This window comes from Excalfactoria chinensis, chromosome 2 (genome assembly GCF_039878825.1).
Source record: "Excalfactoria chinensis isolate bCotChi1 chromosome 2, bCotChi1.hap2, whole genome shotgun sequence".
Classification (NCBI taxonomy): domain Eukaryota; kingdom Metazoa; phylum Chordata; class Aves; order Galliformes; family Phasianidae; genus Excalfactoria; species Excalfactoria chinensis.
In genome coordinates this window covers 95805142-95822545 of record NC_092826.1, presented here as the reverse complement: position 1 = coordinate 95822545, position 17404 = coordinate 95805142, and the positions used below count along the sequence as shown (strand labels likewise).

Below are 17404 nucleotides of genomic sequence, written 5' to 3'. Positions count from 1 at the left end.
GATTTGTTTTTCATTCCTGGGAGCCCTTTTTCTTGGTTGCTTCAGACCACACTCTCTGCAGCACAGATTTTTGGGGCTGAGCTGATTTCTCCTCCACATCTGGAGCATTAATTGGTGGCTTAGTCTCATGACATGCTGAGCATCTTTAGTTTGTGTTGCCTCTAACTGAATTTGAGACACCTGCAGAGTGCTTCTTAAAGACTAAACCCTGCAGGTCTACTGAGTGTAACCTTCTCTGTTGTGTGGTGCTGGAGACTGGCAGCTGCACTGTTACCTTGTGCTTCAGGTGACCACCCCATGTGGCGTAGTTGGGACAGGCTGTGGATATGCTTGTGTAACAGCTACAAGAGATGGCAGTGTAGTGGTGTGAGTTACTGATGCGGTGTCCTTGAGTTGTGACAGGTCAGTGGAAAATGCTTATTCAGGGGTTTATGTGCTGAACTGTTCAGGTGGGCACTGCACAGTGTGAGAAGCAGAGTAGAGAGAAGGTGGATGTTTTTCTAGATGTTTTCCTGCATTTTGAGCTGATACTACTTCTGCACACAGCTCTGCTTTTGCCCCGTGTTTCCTTTGCTGTACCATGAATGTTAATTATGAAGATGTCTGTGGCCAGAGGTGTGAAGCTGCTGCAAGAGGATTTATGCTTGCATTGTCCAGTACTATATTTTATTTGCATGTATTTTCTGTGTACAGAACCTTGGTATCAGAGAGGCTCGTGTTCAGCATCTCTTTTGTATGGGAGAACATCTGCAAGCCTCAGAAGATAGAGGAAGTATGTTACAAGCTCCTACAATCTTGTATCAATGACATCATGAGGATTAAATGCATCTGAAATGGCAGTCTGTTTAAGCATAACATTACAGTGTTAAGCTTTCCTCACTAAATGGACAGTTTGCACATATGCCAACTGATGCTGAGGCATGATGTCTAGAAAAGGAGGTGGCAGGGTAGCAGTGCATCAAAAGGCTGGCAATAAGTAGCATCTCTCCAAGATGGTAATTCCAGAAATACACATAAACTTATGACTTGGCACAGGTTTCTACCTTCAATTCTCAGATTTATCTGTTAGGGGATTTTCTTCTTTTTCCTTTGTTACATTATTTTTAAAGTATCTTTGCGATTCCTATTTTACCAGGCTCTGGAGGGCTTCTGGCAGCTCAAGCAAAACAATCCATTGTTGCTTCTGCATCTTCTCCATCTCTCTCTGGGGAGTCTTGTCAGTAAACACATAATCATGCAAAAGTGGTAGTAAACAGCACTCGACTATGCAAGAGAAATGCTCTTCCATACCTTGCAGTGTAAAAGAACAGTTTTCCCTGCGTTCCTTGTTGAGAAGGAAGTTGTGCAGTAAAGCTTGAGGAGAAAGAACCCAAGTGAAGTCTGAACCACACTAAAATTGTAATTGGAAATAACAGATGCTAACTTCTGTGTTGATCATTCTGCTAATTGAGTTGACTTAAATGATTTTGTAACAATAATATATTAATATGATTTTCCTCATAAAGTTGGAAGTTTCACAGCTGTCTAGACAACTCTAATTTCATTAGTCTCCACCTAGTAATTGCAGCTGAACCACTGAACTGCGATACTGATTAATCACGGCAATATTGGAGAAGCAAGATATTTAATGAGATCTCAGGTCATCTATCATTCTTCCATCTCACTCACCTTGGGTAAGTGGTGAGTGGGTAGCTCATGCAATAGTAGCTGGAGAGGATGTCAGCAAGAGGGAGAGTAGACAGAAAGCAGAAGCTTTCACGAGCTCCTAGGTCCTGTGTTGCTTCTGCTTTTTTTCTGGAGCACCTGAAACCTTGGTTATGTTCTGTGTGACCGCTGAGACTTCCAGCAGCCCAAAAGCACCCAGCTGTGGGATTCCTGTGGGAGGTGCTCACTGCCTTCACCGGGAGATTAACAAGAAATCAACCTCTCAGGTAGCCCCTTTGCAATCCCTTCTTAGGTTAGCTTCATCTCCTTTGATGAAGTTATCTGCTGGAAAAGGAGTTCAGCCGTCTGTAGGCAATCCAGGAGGCTTCTAGGGTGCACGGAGGAGAAATTATTGAGCAAAGCAATAGTGAGCCCCACCAGGAGGGATGAGTATTGGACCTGTTACTCACCAGTGCAAATGAACTGATTGGTGACATCAGGATCGGAGGCTGCCTGGGCTGTAATGATTACATAATGGTGGAGTTCACAATCCTAAAGAATATGGAACAGACAAGTAGTAGAATTAAGACGCTGAATTTTAGGAAAGCCAACTTCCAGGTCTTCAGGGAGTTAGTCAACAAAAGCTTGTGAAAAAACTGTCCTCAAAGACAAGTGAGTGGAACAGAGCTGGCAGATCTTCAAGGAAGCTTTCCTTAGTCCTCTAGAGCTCTCCATCCCCTGATGTAGGACATCAGGAAAGGAAGGCAAGAGTCTGACATGGCTGAGCTGGGACCTGTTGGTCAAACTAGAAAGCAGGAAATGCACAGGCAGTGTAAGCAGGAACAGGTATCCTGGAAGTAGTGTAGAGATATTGCTAGGCTGAGTAGGAATGGGATGAGGAAGGCAAGAGCCTGAACAAGAGGTACAAAGAAGGACAAAAAGGCTTTTACAGGTATATCAATAAGAAAAAGAAAGTTCCTTAAGAGGGTGTACCTCCTACAGAGAGCAATACAGGCAGGCTGATAACAACAGACAAGGAAAAGGCTGAGGTACTCAACAACTTCTTTGCCTCAGTCTTCACTGGCAAATTCTCTTCACACACCCCTTAAGCAGATGGGTCAGAAGGTGGGGAATTGGGAAGCAATGCTCTAAGCAAAGATCAGGTTCCTATTAAGGAACATCCGTAAGTCTATGGGTCCCCAAGAGATGCATTCCAGAGTCCTGAGGGAATTGGGTAATGCAGTCACCAAGCCACTCTAAATGATATTTAAAAAGTCACAGCGGTCAGGTGAAGTCCCTGGTGACTGGGAAAAAAGGCAGTATAGCACTGATTTTTTAAGATGGGTAGAAAGGATGACCCAGGGAACTACCAACCTGTCCACCTGACCTCTGTGCTGGGGAAGATCATGGAACAGATCCTCCTGGAAGCTATGCTAAGGCACATGGAAGAAGGGGGTGATATGGGACATCTAGCATGACTTCACCAAAAGCTGGTCCTGCCTGACTGACCTTGCGGTTGTTCTATGATAGTGTACATATGCATCAGAGAAGGGAAGAGATACTGGTGCCATCTGTCTGGATTTCAGTGAGGCATTTGGCATGGCCCTCCACAACATCCTTGTTTCTAAATTAGAAAGATACAAGTTTGATTGGTGGCCCATTTGAGACATGAGGAACTGGTTGCAAGATCATACCTCAAGAGTGGTGGTCAGTGGATCCATGTCTGGATGCAGATTAGTGATGAAGGTTGTCCCCCAGGGCCTATACTAGGACTAGTGCTTTATATCTCTTAGTGACATCCACAGTGGGATCGAGTGCAAGTTTGTGGGTAAAACCAAGCTGTGTGATGCTGTTGGTGGAATGCCATCCAGAGAGGCCTAGACAGGCTTAAGCAGTAAGATCCAGATAACTTCATGGGGTTTAACAAATCCAAGTGCAAGGCCTTGGGTTGTGGCAACCCCCACTATCAATACAAGCTGATATATATGAAAGAATAGAGCACAATGCTGACAAAAAGGACTTGAAGGTACTGGTGGATGGCAAGCTGGATATGAGTCAGTAATGTGCCCTCACAGCCCAGAAAGCCAACCGTATCCTGGGTTGCGTCAAAAGATGTGTGGCCAGCAGGGAGAGGGAGGTGATCCTGCCCCTGGTGCAGCTGCTGAGATCTCACCTGGAGTACTGCATCCACATGAGGAGTCTCCAGTACAGGAGTGGTGTGGACCTGTTGGAGGGAATACAGAGGGAGGCCACAGAAGTGTTCCAAGTGATGGAATACCTCTGCTACGAGAGCAGGCTGAGAGAGCTGGGGCTGTTCAGCCTGGAGAAGACTCTGGGGAGACCTGAGAGCAGTCTTACAATATCTAAATGGGGGCTGTAAGAAAGAAGGGGGCAGACTTTTTAGCAAGGTCCGTTGTGACAGGACAAGGGGAAGGTGGTTTCAGACTACAAGGACTGCTCTAGAAGTATTGCCTCCTATTTTATTATATGTTTCCCATAACATCAGAGGTGGATGCTGGTGGTATGGCAGTAGGGGATGAACCTTTCTGCTTGGTTACATTCTGTTGCTTTGTGACAGATGGCAGCAGTGGGGCAGTCTGACAAAATGGCATCAGGCATGGAAGTGTATCTGAAGCCAAGGTATGGAATTCAGTTCCTCCATGCAGAAAAAATGGTATCCACGGACATTCATGGATGCTTGCTGAATGTTCATTGAGACCAAACAGAGCTTTATGAGAGTGGCATGCAGGCTCTTGTTCATTGCTGGAAAAAAACACACAACATAGCTAATGGGGATGACTGTTGAAAAATAGTGTTTTGTAGCTGAGAATTTGCTCTGTCAGGTAGTGTTATTGTGCGCTTTGTAGCTGTTGCATTTTCCATGGAAATAAATAGAAGCATTAGTTTCAGAGAGATCTATATATAAGAAGGGAGAGATTTAGATTGGATATTAGAAAAAAAGGTTTTTACAATAAGGGCAGTGAAGTGCTTGGACAGGCTACCCAGAGAGGTGGTGGATGCCCTGTCATTGCAGTGCTCATTGTCATAGAAAGGGCATTATATGTGGAGACTGTTGTCAGTGCTATTGATAGAGAACCATCAAATAACATAGACTGGAGAGGACCTCTGGAGATGGTCTCTTCCTGTTTCTGATGCTTTAGGACATCAGAGTGTCCTTGGTTAAAATTTGGCATTCAGCATCTCACTCAATTTGACAATATGTTTAGTTGTATAGTACTTAATTCTGACACCACTTAATTTTCATAGCTAATCTATTGACCTTGCAAGGTTATCTTAATTACAAATAGTAAAAATTCCCCTAATTCCTTAAGCCTTACAAGTAATTATAATACTGCTTAGCTTAGTTTTTCTTCACTGCTGGATTGTCTCCAATACTATGTATATGGGATGCATTAAAGGTTGATAGCCTAATCAGTAGCATGCACATGCAGATGTATAACTCAATATGGCAGAATTCTCTGTGAAGTGCAAATTCTTTTGGGCACCGAGACCTCCTCAGCTCACTGCTTCAGCAGGACTTCTTGAAACTCTGCATTTCAGGGAAACTGATGTTAATTTTTCAATTCAGCGCTGCTGGGCAGTTTGCAAATGGGGACTAACTTATTTCTGTAATATAACAAGTGGAGCTAGTTCTGTTAGATTTAATGAATGTTTAATTTCACTGAAAAAGGTACTGACTTATTGAGTGTTATCTATTAAGCGCAGTGCAGAATCATAGATGCACTGGGAAAAAAAAATTGAAAATGGTATTTAAGTAAAGCTTGTAATTAATTTGCACATGAATGGCCAATTTATAGTGTCACTGCCAACCTTAATTTGATATTTCCTAGCATTCTGGGTGCTTGACTTTGCAATCTGAATGATATTTTAATGTAGTTTAAGTGCAGTCATTGCGGCAGCGTTACATAGCTGTGAATAAAAAATCGTGGTGCAAGTTGACAAAAGCTAAGAGCTGTTAGGGCTTTAGTTCATGGAGGAAGCTAATATTACTTGGCTGTGTGCAGAGAAACTTCATGTTGAAGTGGGAAGAAAATTCCAGCTTTTTTTGCTCCTAGAACTTTCTACAAGAAGAAAACTTAAAAAATGACTGTCATTTTCCCTTTCTTATGAGAACTGGAAGGTGCACTGAGATTGGACACCATACATACATGCATATTTTTTTCTTGCTCTTGAAATCTTATTCAGTTTTTCTACACAAAATGTAGAAGCTGTTTCTTAATATGATGGCTTAATATGATGATAGAAGAAGATATAAATTCTGGATTCTTGACGAGAGTAATGGGACTTTATCCAGAGAAAGTAATTTCAAAACAGTTCTGAAACAAGACTAAATAGGGATGAAATCTTTCTTACTGTTTTATGTTGCCATTATCTTATCAATATCTACTTTATACCATGTCTCATATTACAGTGTTGAAAAATGATCAATAAATGCAAGATCTTAATGATTAATGACTACTAAAGCATTTAATATATCAAGCATAGTGTTTTGGTTTTTTTTTCAGCTGATTTATTATACATCCAAAAATCATTGATTGTACAGAATTCATTTTAACAGTAACACATCTTGCACAATAAGGAATGGGTTTTGCCAGATTTGAACATGACAAGTGTAGCTCGTGCTACTGAAATACTGTGATGACAAGCGTCTTTCACAATAAAAAAGCTATGTCAAGGTTTTTCCTAAATATGTTCATACTTAGGTCACAGACTTCATTATCGTTTCAGCAGAGCTGAGGACACACATCTGCTTTTGCACTTGTCCTCTATCTGTATATGAAATTGATTTTTTATAATGTAATTGTGGTATCATCTAGCTCCACATTTTACAGGCACTATACAGAATTGCTTTGGGATTTTAGATAACATTTTTTCCTGAATCATGGAAATACATTTGTGCTACTCTTCCATAGCTGATAGGAAACCAGAATATCTTTAACATTTTGGAAGAAGTTATTTGTAATCTCTTATTTTGCAACATTTGTTCCCATTTGGGTAGAGTAAAATCTGTATGAAATGACTTTGAAAAGTATAGATGCTTTCTTTTGTAAAATTCTTAGTGCCTGACAAATTTTCCCCATCAAGTCCTGGGGAGACAGACTGAATAGAAGTTGTTTTGTTTCTTCTCCTTTGCTAGGCTTTGTTTAAATAAATAAACAAATAGATTATATGTATATATATCTGCTAGAGAGAGGTTTTTCACTAGTGAGGCACCCAGGTGATTAACAGTCTAAAAATAGGTGAGACAGATTAGATGCACTACAGCCTTATGTTGCTTTGGCACTTCTGTCTCTGCCAATTGGAGCCAAACAAGATAGATAGTGCACATACAAATTTGGAAAGCCTCATGGGAGGAAAATAAGCCCAGTCTCTTGACACCTTCCCATTGGGTTAATTTGGCTTTCAGTGTTGTCCAGAGCTCTTTACACTGACTTATTTTCAGCTGTGTTAAAGTGATTTGCTTTTTAATTTGGGGTTTTGCAGTTCCATTATTTACTTGTGTGAAATGCATGGAAGCCAGTTTAACCTCCTTAGTGAAAAAGGCATTAACTTTGGTGTTCACACTGGTAGCATAAGAGAGGAAGCTAGGACGATTGCTACTGATGCAAGTGCTCTACAGCTAAACAGACTTCTCATTTCCCAAGTCTGGATGAAAACAGTTGGTGCTGCTAGGAAGGGGCCTTCTTTTAATGAAGCTTGGAGATGTTAGCAAAGGCAGGGGCTGCTCTATAGAATGATCCTTTTTTTTTGTCCTTATTTGCACTGTAAAACCAGAATTATTTTATTATTTTATTTTATTTTATTTTATTTTATTTTATTTTATTTTATTTTATTTTATTTTATTTTATTTTATTTTATTTTATTTTATTTTTTTCAGATAGTAGTGCAGATGTTTTATTTCTTGAAAGCAGTTGTTAACACAAGTGTTAAGACATTTGTCTCCACTCTTTCTTTTCCCTAACTGCCATTTTCAATTCCTTTGTTCCCCCTCATCCTTCTTTCCTATCTGTGCAATTTTTTTTTCTAATTCACTGCATACATAAGAAAAACATTAGTCTTGAATCTCTGTATGACTCTGAACTTCCACTAACACACACTACATGCAATAGTTTTGTCTCTCTTAAACCTTTTTCTTTCTAAGGGAGAGCTCAAGAAACAAGTGGACAACCCTAATACTGGGTATTTCACTGCCACTTGCTGCATCTAGGCTGTAGCATTTCGTACTAAAGTTGAATATCCAGGAGTTCCTAGGGAAGAAATACCAAAGCAAGGAAGGAAGAAACAAAACAATGTACAAAGACTTTTTAATTTATTTATTAATTAATTTATTTATTTTCTGAATGCTTGATTTTTTTCTGTTCAAACCAGTAATCCCAGCAGCTGCTAAAAAGTGGACCCCTCTGAGCCAGTGCTTCAAGTAATGCGTAGGTAATTGATTTTCTTATCAAGCAATTATAATATATGAAATGTACCAACTTGAGGCAGTTTTAGTTTTCAATATTCTTGGTAATTTCAAAAGGTGGTTGCTTAAATTATCCTAAGTTGCAGCATTTCCATGACTAGTTGAGGACCCTTTGCCTTAGCTGTGTCTCAAATTCAATTTAAATCAATAAGAATTGTTTTCATCTCTCTCTTCCATGTAGAGACCAGACCAATAGGCAGCATTGGTGGAGGGTGGGGGTAAGTGAGAGAGAAAGAAAAAAGTTGCTAATGACTGACATTACTTTGGCAGTTGGCGCAGGAGTGAGCTTTTATGTGGGGAATTCTTTTGTGGAAAAGCACAATAGTTGAAGTCTTGTGTAAGCTTCCAGCCTTCAGAATCTCTCAAGAAGTCCTCAACATTTCCCGTAACAAAGAAAGTGGGAATCCTAAGGCAGTTTGTTAAAACTCCATCAGACGCAGTGGATGAGGAGTCTTTGGCAGGCTAATCTGTCCCAGGGGAAAATCAGCCATCTCCTAGCAGCGTGACTTTTTCTCAAGAGAAATTGTGCACTTTTAATGTAGATTACACTGGAACAAATAAGAAGTCTTATCAAATATAGGAAAGCTATAAACCCTCTCTCCTCATTGCCGCACCAGAGTCTTCCTTTTTGATCTCTACTGATTAAGCTCTGTGTCTGCATTAGCAAATTCTCAGTGGATTATCCAAGACTTATGAATGATTTTCCCCCTCAAATGCATTTTGTTTGCCTGTTTTGAGGTTATGTTACTGACATATAGTATTTTACTGAGATGATAGATGAAGAAGTCATCTGGATTTTTATGTCTTATCTGGGTGGATATCACACTCTCTCTGGACCAAAGTACTTATCACACCTTAAGGTGAAAATATCTGCAAGAGCCTATTGTGAAAACATTGGCAGCTCCCTGCTGTGTCCTGCCGTCTCTGTAGGCACAGGGGAGCATAACCAGTAATGTATTTTGACAGACTAGCTTCCAAGTGTTAACACAAAAAAATGGAAAATAAGCCTTAAGTAGTAGCAAAGGACTTGATCTTCCTTTGTGTGTGCATTAGTTTGAAAAAGAATTACACATTAATATACTTATTACAGGTTATTCACTCGGCTCCCTAACATGTAAACTGAATCAAATTATGCATAGAGCAGTGCCACAGAGAAGATTAAGAAGCAATTTTCTGTAGTTTATGGCTGGTGCATCTTCTTCCATCAATCCTATCCAATTGCTGATGTGTTGGAAGAGATGTAGACCCTGCTTCAGAATGTGTGTTATTCCCTGTGAATTAATGTTGTACTCCTGGGGATGATGATGTTAGATTAATTCTGCAGAGAAGCAATTTTTCTCCTGGTGCGGAGGTTCTCTAGTAGAAACATCCAGTTGTTCTGCTCTTACCTGCACATACTATGCTTCTCAAAGGCTTCATAAAAATACTTGAGCTGTTTACATTGCGGATTCATTTGACTGTACTTGGAGATGCTAACGTTCTTGACTGTACAGATGAGTGTGTATATGTGGAATATGCATGTTAGATTTGCCCATTTTGAGATTGATCTTGATCTCAGGCTCTCAGGAGTAAAGTTGCGCATGACCATTTCCTTTCCCCAGTTGTAGTAGAGAGGCACATTTTTGTTCATTGTTGTTGTTTGTTTGTTTTTCAACAAAATGGACTTTAGAAGTCTGTGTTTCCAGTGCCTGGTCAGAAATCCTTTTGTGTTTGTGCTTTTTTCTGTATAGCTGCTTACTCCTAATAATCATAGATTCATAAGGTACTTAAACCTACACTTCCTCTCACCTAGCTACAGCTTTACCTTAAGATATGAAAAATAACTATTGTCTAAACATAACAGAAGTGGTATAGTTAGATCATGATTTACTTCTTGGGTTATTGATCTTAACATGTACAAGTATCTTATTTCTGTGCTCCTTTGCAACATCGTCATGGTTTTATGATTTCTGGTTACTGGTACTCCACATCATAACATCATGTAGGGCACTGGGAGTTAAAGTGTTAATGCTCCAGTTCTGGGTACCTGTCCAGAAGAGAAGAAGAACTACATTCCCCAGGGGGTTTTGCAGTCAGAGAAGAGATAGAACTCCTGGCAAAGTCACCTGATTGCTCTTCTTTGCTCTTCTCCTTCATCTCTTCTTGCTGCTGCCCATCCCGACTATGTGCATCACTTCAGTATAACTGTATGGCCTACAGCTTTCAGATACTTTCTCATTATATTTGATTTATTAGCTTCAATTCTAATTATATTGTATTATAGTGTGTTATCTTGCATTCCGATACCATATTTAGTAAATTAGTTTATTTCTCTTCAGATTGTTGCCGCTGTTTTTAATTATTAGGGGTCCCCTGTTTCCCTTTTCCAGAGGCACAGAAAATCCACCTGCCCCACTAGTCACAAAACCAGGCTGAACCAGACCATAAACCGTAAACTTTTTTACTAATATTTACATAAAGCGTGTTTTCAGGGTATTTTTTTACTACTTTATTGATAAGGATCACCTGTTTTTAAAAGGGACAGAAATAAAAGTCTGTTCCTTTATGTTTGGTGTAAGAAAAGATGCTTCATGCAGTGCAGAAAGCTTTCAGTAGTCTCTGTGAAACACAGCTGTTCTAGGCTCGTATACACCTAACTCATGGTGTTGCTTTTCATGGTCAGAGATGTTAATAGTACTGAATACACAGGATGAAAGTGGTTCTTGTTTGTTCTTCCTGGGAAAATTCACAGCACTTAAAAAGCAAACAACAACAACAAAACACCAGTAAAACAAGTAAAAGAAAGAAAGAAAAAGTGAGTGATGCTGATCCACACTGAATGTTTTTTTCCTAGTAACCTAATAACATACCTAATAGCACTTAAATTATGGCAGTACTTACTGATTGTAGACTAAGGAGTTATCCAGTTTTGCCTTGCATTCAGGACAGAAATACTTGTCCCCTACCTGCTGCAGGTGTGGGCAGAATGCATGGCCCAGATCAACAGTGGTTTTGTGATTTATGTCTTGTGGTTCTGTGAAACAAGTGGTTGGCACTGGAGAAGCTGGTTAAGCCCCTATGAACATGAAACGTTGAATGCTCAAGGAATGAGTAGACACAGAGACTAAGCTGCTGTCCTGCTTCTGCTGGTGCATGTTCTTGTGGTAAATAGCTACAGCATGGCAATGAAATAAAAATATGCATCATGAATGCTGACCATGTTGCATACAGATAAATGAGTAGGATCTCCTAAGCTATTGTCGGTCCAGCATCTTTTGCCACCAGTAGATTTGTTTTGAAAAGAAAATCAGTACTTTCCTGTAATGTTTATTCTCTGAAACGCAACAGCTTGTTAATTTATTTTTTAGACTGACTCAGCTATAGAAACAGTTCAGCTTTCTAACAGGTTTCAGTCAGGATATATATTCTTTTTCCCCTGTGATATGGTGAATGTTTTCAGATTGTGATGACAAACACATCTTGTGTGAGTTTCTGCACTAATAAAACAACGGAGACAACTACTTTCTCTGATTCATACTACAGCATCAATTTTAATGCTCATGAGGCACGAAGAACTTGAGCACCAATATGTTTATTGACAGAGCTTAAAGATATCAAAGACTGAAGTGACAGCAGTTACCACTAATCAGCATCTCCTTTACTATCTCCAGAAATCTTGCCCTTGATGTACAGAAAATTCTAGATGCTGGATTAGATGCATTTCTTTCCTGTCCTGTCCTAAAGCTTACCAAGGTGAGTGGTAGGAAGGCTGAGAAGCACTACAGCTTCCAGAGGTGCTAGCCTTATCCTCAAAGCCTTATGTACACTGTCCTCAGCATGCATAGCACTGGAAATCATTCAGCATCAGGGCCTGGAAGAAAGCTACCTTTTGTGAAACACCTGAAAACTGTAAACGTCGGCGTGGAGCTGAGAGGATATGTAGAATAAAATTTGCAGTCCCCTTTTTAAAGTGAGTTGTGAGTTAACTGGTGGCACAACAGATTCAAGCTGAGCATTATTTATTTATTTATTTATTTATTTATTTTGTGATGAAAATCTTCAAATACTTGAAGGTTTTGACTCTTTTGGGATCAAACTTGAATTTTGGTGATGACAGAGAGGCTCTCCCATTTTTCTCAGGACTTTCCTAACAAACACTCCCAACACATGTATTCAGTACAGTTTCGTTTCACTCTTGTTCTCAGCTGGATTGGCTGAACTCTGAGAGTGCAGCACCCCAATTATTCTGTCTGCGTGATCTTATGAGTAGGCCATCACCATGCTTTTTGTCAGTGTCCTTGACAAACAATGGGAGACCAATGGCAGTCAGCATCAGCTCTCATCTTTTTATCTCTAGAGAACAGTATTCAGCCCTATATTCAGCATAGCCTTGACACTGCTCTAATCTGAATTTAGAACTGAAACATTTTGGAAGGAAAGTATAATTAAAGTTGTTTCATCATCTTTTATCCCATAACCTTCACTTAGAAGGTATAAATATATAATACTTATTATATAACATATATATGGTATATATATTATATTCCATATTATACATTAATAAAAGGGTTGTTACACTTGAAGTGGTTTATAGCTGATTCAGGACAGTTGAAAAATGACAGAAGGTGATGCAGAATCTCAGTGGTGTCTGGAACCTGCCAGTAGTTTGTCACATCACTAGAAAAAGAGCACTCCTCTGCCATGTAGTGCTGGACAATTGTGAGTTTTTCCTTATTAATCCAGCCATGAAAACATGGATAGTTCTAAGAAACCTTTCACAGTGTCAGTAGACCTGTGCATATTGGTTGCAACTGGAAAAGGAGTAGGTGGAAAAAGATGTCTCCACTCTCTGTAGCTTTACATTTCAATGGGTAACATCTGGATTTCCATATATTGAGAGTGGATGGGAGACTTGTAACTGGTAAAGTTGCATGTGTTGAAGGAAATGGGAAAGAATGACTTGCATTCTCTGACGCATTCTTTGAGATGTCAGCATATATGTAACTGTCTTGGAAACTGTTTTGCTCTCATAAAAGCAAATTCACATTTCTTTGGCCAGGTGTTGTTCGAAAGGATGTAACTAGGATAGCATCTTCCTTCAAAGCATCATATGTACACAGGTGCAGCAAAATCTTTGACTGAACTGCAAACTTGTTACCCAAACATCATATTTTATGAGCACATGATAGGTTTCTCTCTGTACAAAGATCTCAACTAGGGATACAGGTACAGAATAAAAAGGAAAGCATGAACTCAGTGGGAAACACAGTAATTTGATATTGTTGATTGGAAAGAAAATTATTAAAAGTCAGTAATTATCTATTTTCAATACACTAAAAAATAACACCTGCATTTTTGAGTCTTTCAATTGCCATTAAATCTGTCTGAAAAGGAAGCGGAAAGACATCAGTGAAGTTAGTTTAATTAAACTGTTAGGCTTTTCTGGAAATAAGATCTCTAACAAAAATTTTGAGGAAGAAGGCACTTGAACTTGAACCGTGTACTTAGTGTTTAATAATCAGTTCATCCGTGTTTCCCTACCCCATGAGTATTTCTTTTGAATAATGCAGGTTACTTGTTTTGAATTTCAGTGGAACTGAATTGGAGCTTGACTCACTGAGAAGTAGAGAGCTTATTACTTGATGAGAAGAACAGGCATCACATGGGTTAGGTGCATTGAATCCAAAGAGTCTGGAAGCATATCTCCCATCTCCACCAATTAATCTGACACAGTCCTCAGACACAGGACTTGATATAGCTATTGACGTGTAGGCGTCCCATGATGTTTCACAAAGCCACATAGCCTCCGGCTTCAGAAGCGTGGAGGTCTTCTTTAAGCCTTGCATTACCAACTTGTTGCCTTGAATGCTGAAACACCTCAAACATAGGGATGTGTAGGTGACTGACTTTCACTAATGTCACTGTATAAATTCAGGCTGAAAAACAGCCAAAAACTGTGTTTTGCTGAACAACCAAGCTATGGAGACATCTGTGTGGGTATGTTTAAAAGTCTTTATAGAGGACTTTGCAATCCAAGAAGAAACACAGAAGTAATCTTGGCTTGCTAACACATGGAGATTTGATGTGCTCTGCCTGCTTCAAAGGTTTAAAATATTTTAACTTTAAATATATATGTACTTGTATATATATACTTACATATTCATTTTGGTTTTAGAAACTATTTTATTCTAACTTACCTCTAGTGTTGTGGTCTGCTTTCAGGTTATGTTGAACATGGATTTCAACATAGGGCTCTTCTAAGCTAAAGTGAGGAAATAGTGGCAAAAATATATTGGGAAAGGGAAGAACCTTCTGTCTCCAAGGACACCTCTTTGGCAACTTTAACCACCAGTCTCACAAAGTGAAAGAATGGCCAAGCAAATGAGTGAATGTTGTTCGGATGCTCTTCCAGCTAGAAGTGATTCACTCTTAAAAGTGGGTGTCTTTGAGGCAGAGCTGTTAGGGGGAAGTGTGCAGTGGTAATGTATGAGGTCTAAATGTGGATCTGGGACTAACTGGAACTAGATCCATACAGAGAGATCTCCTGGTAGCTTCCTTGCACAGCAAGTGTGAGAAATCATCCAGGACATCTTCTTAGAAATGTTCTCATTTTATTTAATTAGTCACGGGTGAAACTAATGGTTGTGACTGAAGACACCTTAAGGCTGTTTTCCATCTTGTCCTTGGAATGAGCTAACAGTCTTTCTTCACTCTGAGCGTTTCTAAACCACACTGAAGCTTGTTTTGCAGACAGCACATGGCCTGGTTTTTGTTTGTTTGTTTGTTTTTCCCCTGCTATGGATTCAGCTTGGTTAATACACAAAACCTCCAGCTGATTAACACTACCCTTGGTAAGAAATGAAAGAAACCTATGCAAATAATGTGTGCAGCGCAGCAAATTTGTTTTCTACAAACTACTTATTCTTTCATGGGAGACTACAGCACCTCATTCTGTCACTTACTAATAATAGCAGTGACATATTATTTTTCACAGTACAGAGAGATAAAATAATCTCACTGTGGTAAGGTAGCTTGAATTGTCACTTCATGTTGCCATTCCTGAGACGTTTGTTCAGCATCTATTTGCTGTCTGGGTCTTATCACCACTTCCCTAGCTATACTATTTGGGAACCCGAGTTTTGAGACTTTGCCAGTATAGCTGAATAGTTCCATTATTATTATTGTTGTTGTTATTACCTGCTTTCTGACTTTAGCAAGGACTGACCATACACCACAGGCTGCAGGGAGAGACTTATAGAGTTCCAATGGTGTGACATTGGTATCCTATCAAAAGCGTACAGCAGTAATGGAAAAAGAAAAACTCGACAACCGAGTAGATTATCAGACAAAGCAAGTATATAGATCTCCAAAGGTTCAAACAGCTTGTCTACTTGAACTTACATTGTTCTGGATGGAAATATGTACTTGTTTTAAAATTGCACTGGTTCTGTTTTTCAAATAGGAATGTTATTGTGCAGTGTGAATCATCACAGAGAATAATAAGCTACAGACTTTGCAGAAGGGAAGTTGCCCTTTCTGGAAAAATACATTTGCAAGGAAGCGTTGCATTTTAGTTAGTATGACCTTGCATAAACTCATGTTTCCCCTTGGCTTTGTTTGTTATGTTTAACATTCCAATCCTCTTTTTTGTTAGTTTGGGGATAATCAGCAGCAGGTTTGCTGCTCTGATGAAGCTTCTTAAAATGACCTGAAATTCACTTAGTTTAATGTACCTCTGAACATTAGCTAAACACTTTGTTAAATTTGATAGATCACTTGTCCCCCGATTTTTATTTATTTTTAATTATTACGATTATTTGATTAGTCTTTTCTCATCTGATAAGCATATGTATATAGATATATGTAAATCTTTATCTATTAGTAGTCTAGTAAGATGTCACACAGTCTCTCTGGATGTTTTTCCCTTCGTCCTAATGTTAGGTAACAGAAATAAATTTGAGGGGAAATATTTTGTTATTTGCCACTTCTCGGATTATGAAACAATGTTTACCCACTTACTTAAAACACTGAATTAATTCCATGCAGGAATTAATCTTTAAAAGGAATTATTTATGGAAAAGAAGAAAGTAAACTTCCTTCAGATTTTAAAGAGGGATTTTTAAAATGTTAAGTGTGAGCGGTCAAACCTTCAATGAAACTTCACAGAGTGCTTAAAATACTTCTTTTTGTGTGTGCTTTAAAATCCAAATGCATAAGGATAATTAAAAGCTTGCAGTCAACTCTCTGAGAGCTATTTATTGCATCTTAAGAAATACGACATGTGCCGCCATTCTAGCCTGCCTAACAGCAGTCAAGATTTCAGGCTTTTATTTTATTTTTGCCCTACAGAAAGGCACAGTGAAAAGAGCTGATGGATTTTCTTTATTTCAGGAGCTTGTTATGGGAAACAGTGGTCACATTTGAGCGACTCCACAGTCTGATAATTCACATACGGTCAGTCACTGCGTGTGTGTGGGCATGGAGTGTGATGGGGCCAAGCAAAGGCAGCTTTTTGACATAAGGCTGTTCGTTTGACTTTGAAGAGACAGAAATAAGCAGGCTAAACTCTGGTTCTCAAAAAATTACTGCTGATATCAGTTTGAGCAACATCTCCCATTTAGGCTTTTCTGGAAGTCTCTTCATCTGCCCTTCTTTCTTTCCATCCATCCCTGGGACTTCTACTGCTCCTCCCATAGGTTGCAATTAGGACTGAACAAGAACATGAGCTCCAGTACCATGTATGTGACAACTGAAATCCCAGTCAGAACAATTGTTTCCTAGCCTTCATTCTGGTCTTATGCTGGATCCTGGTTACAAACTACTCTCTAGCATGGGGAAAGAATTCCTGGAAGGAGAAGCTCTGCTCAGCTTGTGAAGGTAGACAGAAAATGAAAGAATGGGAGATAATATTCAAGAGATTGAGTAGCTCTTTTGGGAAATGATGAGACTTCTGCCCTGCGGATATTATGTTATCTTGGTAACTCTCAGTGATGGAAGATAGAGCAGACTGAAGAGGATTCCACAGCCTGTTGATGAAAATGATGAGCCTTCAGTGTGAGGAAAGATTAGAAAGATGAAGACCGTTTTATTCAAAAAGGAGATAAATCAGAGTGGATACTTTGGTCTTCTTGAAACAGCCAGTTTTATAGAGCAGGTGTTATCTCTTTCCCGTAGCATAACAACCAGAGGGAAGGAAAGTAATGAGGCAATTCTTTCAATTTGGTAAATAACTTTGCTCTATCAAGTCTATTTGTAAGCCAATATCAGTAAGACAAATAGTTAATTAGGTTTCACAGT

At 39.3% G+C, this 17404-nt stretch overlaps 1 protein-coding gene across 5 annotated transcripts in view; it reads left to right on the top strand.

Annotated features, from left to right (window-relative positions):
* Positions 1-17404, top strand: part of LOC140248855 (dual specificity calcium/calmodulin-dependent 3',5'-cyclic nucleotide phosphodiesterase 1C-like) — a 322620-nt gene that overhangs the window by 175634 nt on the left and 129582 nt on the right. The window lies entirely within an intron of this gene.